We start from the raw sequence: 10657 nt of genomic DNA on the forward strand, positions 1-10657 counted from the left end.
ATTCAGCACAAATAAATTAGAGAGAAACATAAAGGTTATACAAAATTCAAAGTAAGATTAACTATTAACTTTATACATAATAATTAACACAAGTGGGTTTATAAAAGTTAGTTTAATATATGATCGGAGCAAATGATTTTGTTTTTCTGGGGGTGGGGGCAGAGGGAGGAGTAGTCAATCAATATGACAGTTGTTTTCCAATCGTTGGATGTGTTTGAGCTTTTGATTTTGCCATTTTATAAAGGACTTTCCGTTTTGAATTTCCCTTGGAGTTCGGTATTTTTGTTATTTTACTTATTGGCAAGCCGATTTACAACCGTGTTTCTTCTTATTTCTTACTTTCTTTTACGATATAGAGGAAATTAGCAGAAACGAGAACAAAATAGAAGTGCAAATTATCATCCCTTGTGCACATGTTTATATTATATTGGCGTTGCATATACGTTTTTGTTCTACGATGACCACTGTGGTGGTTTCCTCACATTATCCGTATATCATTAACTGCTGATCATTTGCTGGTCTTTTACAGTTTGAGTTTTCCACAATCCTCAGCACTATCTATGATACAAATTACTTTGGATGATCATATTTTGTGCCGATTTATTCTCGGTGATCATGTCTAAATACGACTTTTCCCATCAAGTATCGGCGATAGCACCCTTAAGCTATTTTCCAATGTCACTTAATCGCTTTACATTTATCTTCCAAGTAATGGATACTTCAAACACTTTGCTGATCAAGACTTCTTAATCAGATAAATGACATGCGTGATGAAGATTGTATAGATTATCTAACAGCTCTAACAAACATTCCTAATTTGAGGAAACATTAATTTTAAGATTCTCAAAATAAACTTTACACTGTTCTGGCAACACAAAATTCAACAGACATCGCTATGGCAATACAAGACTCCACAGACATTGTTCTGGTAACACAAGACTTCACATATATCAATCTGGCAACACGCAACTCAAAAGACATTGATATGGCAACACAAGACTACACAGGCATTGTTCCGGCAACACAATACGCCACAGATAGTATTCTTGCAACACGAGACCCCACAAACCATGACAAACAAATTTCGAAGTTCAACTTGACATGATTTATTTATAAATTAAAATTAATCTTTAAGTTAGAACTAGCTTTCAGTAACTGCAAGTTCTCTTAGATCGGCGCTGTGTGTCTATTATCTTATTGTTAATTTGTTAGGGTTTTTTTACGCTTGGTTAAAGTCTGATGAGCCAAACCCTTCCAAACTGATTTTTACAGTTTGTTCTTATGCTGTGTTGCCACACAACTGTCACAGGCTAAGGGAGGGATGAACTCTTACGGACATATTTCTTACGATTATTCTTTAAACTGCAACAAGCTGTGTTTATATCCTAAATATAGTAACAAAGCTATATTTTGTTCAATGTCAATTTTATCATGGATCACTTTTCCACAATCAGTGGTTCTTTAAGGGATGAAAAATAAGTTTGCAATTTGTGTTACAACTTAAATAGCTATCAATGTATTAATTTAAGTTGCAGTATAAAAACAATATTAGGTCAATGTCAGAAAAGTATAAACTTTTTTGTATTTGGCACAAAACTGGGGAAGGGTTCGGTAAAGCCTCCCAGGCCAGGAGTCTTTAATCCAGTGATTGCCGTACGTTGGTTTATGTTTGCTATAATGTGGTATAATTTATGCCGTTTGTTTTCTCTATTGAGTTGTTACACAGTTATTCATTCCGGGACCTTTTATTGCTTACTATATGCTATTTGTTGAAGGCCGCACGGTGACCTGTGAGTTGGTTCATTTTTTCGGTCGTTCGTGGATGGTTATCTGTCTTATAAAAGTCATATGGATTGTCTTGAAGATTAAATTCTTCAATGGATGGTAATAAAGGCTCACACTTAAACAAAATTTGCCATTAGATTCTCCAAAATCAGGACAGAAACGTGGGTGCTTACTAGACGTAAAGACCCATGGACAGAACACCCAGGAGTTTTGTACACCACACTGCCACCGCGGTGAATACAAGTTATGGGATTATTCATGTAGACATGATAGATTAAACTTAATATGCCGAAAGGGGAAATATCGCATTTGATAAAAATAATATTTGCTGCAATATTTTTTTTCTTCTAAAATTAAACATCTGAATTATGTCATTTACGTAAAAGTTTGGTAAATATTTATAAACAGAGGCTGTCAGACGAGGTTTTTACTGTCATGACAGCCATTTGTCATCATTAACAGCTTGGTATTTATTTTATAGGAATTAAATGACTGAAACCGCCATTTGTCATCGGTAATGAAAGTTGGTGTTACAAGCAGCGAATAGTAACTTTAGAGAGCAGAAGAAATATATCATAGAAGAAATAGTAACAAATATGTATATCATGAAATAATGAGAACGAATAGTACCTTGATATCGCAAATAAGTTAAACAAAAGGTGGCACGATATCCCACATACTACTTGAGAAGGCAATTAGTGGAACTATATCCTAAACATATCAGATGCGATATCTTTAAAGGGAACAGGGGTTGATACCATTAAAGACATCAGTTTTTTCTCCACACCTTTTGTTCATTTCAAAATTTTGATTGTTGTAACACATGTGCTTGGGACTAAGGTTATTGTATAACACATTGGGGACTAAGGTTATTTCAACACTTGTGCTTGGGACTAAGGTTATTTTAACACATGTGCTTGGGACTAAGGTTATTGTAACACATTGGGGACTAAGGTTATTTAACACATGTGCTTGGGGCTAATGTTATTGTAACACATTGGGGACTAAGGTTATTTTAACACATGTGCTTGGGGCTAATGTTATTGTAAAACATTGGGGATTAAGGTTATTTTAACACATGTGCTTGGGACTAAGGTTATTGTAACACATTGGGAACTAAGGTTATTTTAACACATGTGCTTGGGGCTAATGTTATTGTAAAACATTGGGGATTAAGGTTATTTTAACACATGTGCTTGGGACTAAGGTTATTGTAACACATTGGGAACTAAGGTTATTTTAACACATGTGCTTGGGGCTAATGTTATTGTAACACATTGGGGATTAAGGTTATTTTAACACATGTGCTTGGGACTAAGGTTATTGTAACACATTGGGGACAAAGGTTATTTTAACACATGTGCTTGGGGCTAATGTTATTGTAACACATGTGCTTTGGACTAATGTTATTGTAACACATGTGCTTGGGACTAGTGTTATTGTAACACATGTGCTTGGGACTGAGGTTATTGTATCACATGTATTTGGGACTAAGGCATTTTAACACAGGTGTTTGGGACCATGGTTATTTTAACACATATGCTTGGGACTTTGGGTTTCCTTCATTTTAGTCTGTGCTTCAGGTATTTTTAATACATTTAGTTATTATTTTAGTCTGTGCTTCAGGTATTTTTAATACATTTAGTTATTATTTTAGTCTGTGCTTCAGGTATTTTTAATACATTTAGTTATTATTTTAGTCTGTGCTTCAGGTATTTCTAATACATTTAGTTATTATTTTAGGTTTCAAAAAACTGTTGTTGTTCATACAATGGTTCCGCTACGTTTGTCGTCCATAAGATAAAAGCTATGGTTGCCGGTTAAGGCCATTTCGCGTTTTCGCCCTTTATATTGTATAGGGCGAAAACGCGAAATCGGAAAGAAAAAATATTCCGCGTTTTCGCGTTTTCGACTTCTCGTTTTCGCCTTTTCGACTTTGTGATTTCGCGTTTTCGCCCTATAGAATATGAAGGGCGAAAACGAGAAATTGCCTTAACCGGCCACCATAAAAAGCAGTGGAACGTTTAACTGTTTCAATGTAAGGTTGTGTTGATAACAACTCGTTAAATAAAGGAAAATAATCTTAGTTAGTACATTAAGGAACGAGGAATTAGCTTCCCTCCGTGTCCTATTAAAATTATTTCCAAAGCAATTAAATTAACTGAACAAAAAGCATGGTGTATTCATTTGTAAATTATCCGACTACCCTATGGAAAGTCCTACTATATCAATATGTAAGTTTATTCAATAAATAAAACGGAAATCTCCAGGAAAAATATTCCAAGTTTACGGGTATTATCCAGTAACGTTTCAATATAAACAGTAGGAGATGTGATGTAAGGTATATATCAGCGAGACAGTAACCTTTCAATATAGATAGTAGGAGATGCGATGTAAGGTATACATCAGAGAGACAGTAACCTTTCAATATAGAAAGTAGGAGATACGATGTAAGGTATACATCAGTGAGACAGTAACCTTTCAATAAAGATAGTAGGAGATGCGATGTAAGGTATACATCAGTGAGACAGTAACGTTTCAATATAGATAGTAGGAGATGCGATGTAAGGTATACATCAGTGAGACAGTAACCCTTCAATATAGATAGTAGGAGATGCGATGTAAGGTATACATCAGAGAGACAGTAACCTTTCAATATTAATAGTAGGAGATGCGATGTAAGGTATACATCAGTGAGACAGTAACCTTTCAATAAAGATAGTAGGAGATGCGATGTAAGGTATACATCAGTGAGACAGTAACGTTTAAATATAGATAGTAGGAGATGCGATGTAAGGTATACATCAGAGAGACAGTAACCTTTCAATAAAGATAGTAGGAGATGCGATGTAAGGTATACATTAGTGAGACAGTAACCTTTCAATATAAATAGTAGGAGATGCGATGTAAGGTATACATCAGTGAGACAGTAACCTTTCAATATAAATAGTAGGAGATGCGAAGTAAGGTATACATCAGAGAGACAGTAACCTTTCAATATAGATTGTAGGAGATGCGATGTAAGGTATACATCAGTGAGACAGTAACCTTTCAATATAAATAGTAGGAGATGCGATGTAAGGTATACATCAGTGAGGCAGTAATGTTTCAATATAAATAGTTGGAGATGCGATGTAAGGTATACATCAGTGAGACAATAACCTTTCAATATTAATAGTAGGAGATGCGATGTAAGGTATACATCAGTAAGACAGTAACCTTTCAATATAAATAGTAGGAGATGCGATGTAAGGTATACATCAGAGAGACAGTAACCTTTCAATATAGGTAGTAGGAGATGCGATGTAAGGTATACATCAGTGAGACAGTAACCTTTCAATATAGATAGTAGGAGATGCGATGTAAGGTATACATCAGTGAGACAGTAACCTTTCAATATAGATAGTAGGAGATGCGATGTAAGGTATACATCAGTGAGACAGTAACGTTTCAATATAAATAGTAGGAGATGCGATGTAAGGTATACATTAGTGAGACAGTAACGTTTCAATATAGATAGTAGGAGATGCGATGTAAGGTATACATCAGTGAGACAGTAACGTTTCAATATAGATAGTAGGAGATGCGATGTAAGGTATACATCAGTGAGACAGTAACCTTTCAATATAGATAGTAGGAGATGCGATGTAAGGTATACATCAGTGAGACAGTAACGTTTCAATATAGATAGTAGGAGATGCGATGTAAGGTATACATCAGTGAGACAGTAACCTTTCAATATAGATAGTAGGAGATGCGATGTAAGGTATACATCAGTGAGACAGTGACGTTTCAATATAAATAGTAGGAGATGCGATGTAAGGTATACATTAGTGAGACAGTAACGTTTCAATATAGATAGTAGGAGATGCGATGTAAGGTATACATCAGTGAGACAGTAACGTTTCAATATAGATAGTAGGAGATGCGATGCAAGGTATACATCAGTGAGACAGTAACCTTTCAATATAGATAGTAGGAGATGCGATGTAAGGTATACATCAGTGAGACAGTAACCTTTCAATATAAATTAATTGATTGATTGTTGGTTGCTTAACGTCCTTTCAATATAGATAGTAGGAGATGCGATGTAAGGTATACATCAGAGAGACAGTAACCTTTCAATATAAATAGTAGGAGATGCGATATAAGGTATACATCAGAGAGACAGTAACCTTTCAATATAAATAGTAGGAGATGCGATGTAAGGTATACATCAGTGAGACAGTAACCTTTCAATATAAATAGTAGGAGATGCGATGTAAGGTATACATCAGTGAGACAGTAACCTTTCAATATAGATAGTAGGAGATGCGATGTAATGTATACATCAGTGAGACAGTAACCTTTCAATATAGATAGTAGGAGATGCGATGTAAGGTATACATCAGTGAGACAGTAACCTTTCAATATAGATAGATAGTAGGAGATGCGATGTAAGGTATACATCAGTGAGACAGTAACGTTTCAATATAAATAGTAGGAGATGCGATGTAAGGTATACATTAGTGAGACAGTAACGTTTCAATATAGATAGTAGGAGATGCGATGTAAGGTATACATCAGTGAGACAGTAACGTTTCAATATAGATAGTAGGAGATGCGATGCAAGGTATACATCAGTGAGACAGTAACCTTTCAATATAGATAGTAGGAGATGCGATGTAAGGTATACATCAGTGAGACAGTTACCTTTCAATATAAATAGTAGGAGATGCGATGTAAGGTATACATCAGTGAGACAGTAACCTTTCAATATAAATAGTAGGAGATGCGATGTAAGGTATACATCAGTGAGACAGTAACCTTTCAATATAAATAGTAGGAGATGCGATATAATGTATACATCAGTGAGACAGTAACCTTTCAATATAAATAGTAGGAGATGCGATGTAAGGTATACATCAGTGAGACAGTAACCTTTCAATATAAATAGTAGGAGATGCGATGTAAGGTATACATCAGTGAGACAGTAACCTTTCAATATAAATAGTAGGAGATGCGATGTAAGGTATACATCAGAGAGTTAGTAACCTTTCAATATAAATAGTAGGAGATGCGATGTAAGGTATACATCAGTGAGACAGTAACCTTTCAATATAAATAGTAGGAGATGCGATGTAAGGTATACATCAGTGAGACAGTAACGTTTCAATATAAATAGTAGGAGATGCGATGTAAGGTATACATCAGTGAGACAGTAACCTTTCAATATAGATAGTAGGAGATGCGATGTAAGGTATACATCAGTGAGACAGGAGATGCGATGTAAGGTATACATCAGTGAGACAGTAACCTTTCAATATAAATAGTAGGAGATGCGATGTAAGGTATACATCAGTGAGACAGTAACGTTTAAATATAAATAGTAGGAGATGCGATGTAAGGTATACATCAGTGAGACAGTAACGTTTAAATATAAATAGTAGGAGATGCGATGTAATGTATACATCAGTGAGACAGTAACCTAACAACACAAAAAACCAAAAGACATCAATCAATTTTTGCAACCTTGTAAAAAATGTAACATTTTTTCCGTCTACAACGAAATCCCTTCTTCCTAAATTCTCATCATTTATTAGCTGCAGCACTTCATTATTTCATATAATAAAGTCGCAAAAAGTGCAAAAAGTGCAAAGAAGTTCTGATACATATTTCAAACACTCAATCAAGAACATAAACACCGCAAAACATAGAATTAAAGGAAGGAAAACGACATTTATATTACATGGTTATAAAGCTAACAATAACTATATGATTATATAGGTACTAGTAGTGCATATAAATATGAGGAAATGTGGTATGATTGCCAATGAAACAACTATCCACCAAAGTTCGAATGAAGTGGATGTAAGAAATTGTAAGCAACCGTACGGCCTTCAACAATGAGAAAAAAACAAATACTGTATACATACTCCTTCAGTAAGGAGTGACGGAAAATAGGAAGTACATATTCCTTCAGTAAAGATTGACGGAACATAGGAAGTGCATACTCCAATCAGCAAACACTAACGGAACATAGGAAGTACATTTTCCACAAGCAAACACTAACGGAACATAGGAAGTACTCACTCTAACGGAACATAGGAAGTACATACTCCATCAGCAAACACTAACAGAACATAGGAAGTACATTATCATTCAGTAAGGATTGAAGGAACATAGAAAGTGCATACTCCTTTTAACGTTACATAGTAAGTAGATACTTATCAGCAACGTCACAAGAATGCATAGGAAAACAAACCAAAAATTTGATAAAACTCATTATGTCATGGTTGTAGCATTAAAATGTAATAACGCTTTCAATGCCTCTTTTGTAACCTCCGCGCATTACGCTATTACGGATTTCTATAAAAAAAAACATGAGCTCTAATGAGATCTTTACATATAGAATTCTAAAAAATATAAAGTGATCATGAGAAATCCCGTAATGGCGTGAGATGATAAATACATGTAACTCAATTACGAATATTTCAGTGTAAATAGTATTCTGTATCCTAATTTTAGCGAATTGTGTAAGTGCATGTGCATAATAAAACGGACTTATCCTACTCGAAAATAATAGTAAAATAAATTAATAAGTATAATCTACCTGTATTTACAAGAGTTTACCTGTAAAAGAATGCGCGCAAATGTAATCTAAAGCTGCGCGCAAATGTAATGCACCTATTGCAAGCCGTTCTCGTCAACACTATGTTTAAACCATTTTTTTTCGAAAAAATTACACACTGAGAATTTAAAAAACCACACTGAGATTTAAGAACCTTAAATAACACACTGAGAAATCGAAATTACACACTGTGATTTTAAAATTACACACTGAGATTTAAAAATATGAAAAACACACACTGAGAATTTAAAATTACACACTGAGATTTTTTAAAGACACACTGTGATGAAATAAATTGAAAAACATACACTGAGAATTGTTAATTACACAATGAGATTTCAAAAATACACACTGAGATTAATATGCAAATTACTAATTAATATTCATGAGATAAATAATTCAACAGATTAATATCTTGGTCTCCCGAACTCTTGTCATTATAATGAAAAGCGGTTACTACAACCAACATTCGTAATAAATTTCAAGACTTAACAATTTTTTTTTAGCTAACTCGTATCCATAACTTTGTTGCCTATAATTCAGATTATTACTAACAGTATATCGGGATTTAAGCATGGTCCCTTTTCAAAAGTCTTTCAACTGTTACCCTGATTTCGCAAGGTAATCTTTTATATTTTTGTTACGTATATATGCTATAATAGGCACTTGGGGAAAAATCACTGCATTGTTTGTATTTTTGCAGATTGTTTCAATGTTTTCTTATAATTTTAATAAATTTTTTCACCATTTGGTTATATTTTGTAATGAGAGTAAGTGGGTATTTTTCTTGTTCTTTTGGTCTTTAATAACGTAGTTTTTCTATACGTTGTATTTTTAATAAATAATTTTCTATACGTTGTGTTTTTATAAAACATTTAGCGCCAAATTGAAGGACTAACGAGTTCTGTCCCCTAGTTGTTTTAAGCTTGTAATAGATTCAGATTAAGTATGCTAATTAGATATGTGCGCATAAAAAGTGCGCACAAATTTCAGTGTGTAATTTTAAATTCTCAGTGTGTAATTTCAAATTCTCAATGTGTGTTTTTCAGTTTATTTCATCTCAGTGTGTCTTTTTGAAATCTCATTGTGTAATTTTCAATTCTCAGTGTGTGTTTTTTCATTTTTTGTGATCTCAGTGCGTTTTTATGAAATCTCAGTGTGTAAATTTTAATTCTCAGTGTGTTTTTTAGGTTTTTTAATCTCAGTGTTGTTTTTTTTTTTAATTCTCAGTGTGTACATTTTTCGAAAAATGCTTTAAACATAGTTTTGACGAGAACGGCTTGCCATATGCACCGATAATGATACTGGACCACATCAACCACTACCAACCACCAACAACCGAATTCTCCGATTGCCTGTACATGTATATCTCTTTTTACTTTGCTGGTTAGACTTTAAAAACAAGTTCAAAGACAGGAAGCCTTGTTGATTTAATGTATTTATGTACTTTTCAGTCCGCATCATTAGAATGTTTTAGACAATGAAAGTTGTACCTTTAGATAATTAATCTCTAAAAGAAAGTCGATATGTCTGGATTTCAAACATCATTAGTTAAAACGTTAAAATAACGAGCAAAATTAAAGAACAACAGTTTTTTCACTGCAATATATTTACACTAATTCTAAAGTCTGGAAAATATTCATGTTCTATTTTGAACTTTAAAGCATCAAATTCGATGTCGTTAAATTCACAATTATAAAAATGTATTCGTTTTGAGAGACACAATCATATATGATAAATCTATGATAACAATCATATATAATAAATCGATTGATAAAATCATAGAATAAATCGATTGATAACAATCATATATGAGCTGCGTCGGATAGAATTCGACCTTATGCAAGTTCACGTATACATGTACATTAATAAGACTTTGGCTGATTTTAGAACATGCAAATACGAAACAAAAGATTAAATTTGGTCTGTTTTGTTGGGTTCTTATATAAACAAAATTTTCATCGATTGAAAACAATCATATATGATAAATCGATTCGAAATTTTAGCTGTTACCAATCTCATTTATTTTTTCAAACAACTTACACACAATCTCTGAAATCGTCTCAATCCTGTAAAGTCATATCCTAATACCCGCGTAATCATACGCTTCTAACTATAATATCCGGAGCCCCCCGCCCCCCCCCCCCTCCCCAAAAAAAAAATAAAAGAAGAAGAATAATGACAACCTCATAGACATCATTTAAAAGGAGAATTTTGCCAAATTGATCCATGTTAAAAACTTGACAAATAGATATATACAGG

General features: G+C 33.7%; 1 long non-coding RNA gene across 1 annotated transcript; it reads left to right on the forward strand.

Annotated features, from left to right (window-relative positions):
- The first annotated feature begins 2690 nt into the window (after window positions 1-2690).
- Window positions 2691-3484, forward strand: LOC127716420 (uncharacterized). The gene is made up of 2 exons (XR_007988913.1): window positions 2691-2739; window positions 2963-3484. It is a non-coding gene; the product is annotated as an uncharacterized LOC127716420 (long non-coding RNA).
- The last annotated feature ends 7173 nt before the right edge of the window (window positions 3485-10657 follow it).

Source organism: Mytilus californianus, unplaced genomic scaffold (genome assembly GCF_021869535.1).
Source record: "Mytilus californianus isolate M0D057914Y unplaced genomic scaffold, xbMytCali1.0.p SCAF_9, whole genome shotgun sequence".
NCBI lineage: Eukaryota > Metazoa > Mollusca > Bivalvia > Mytilida > Mytilidae > Mytilus > Mytilus californianus.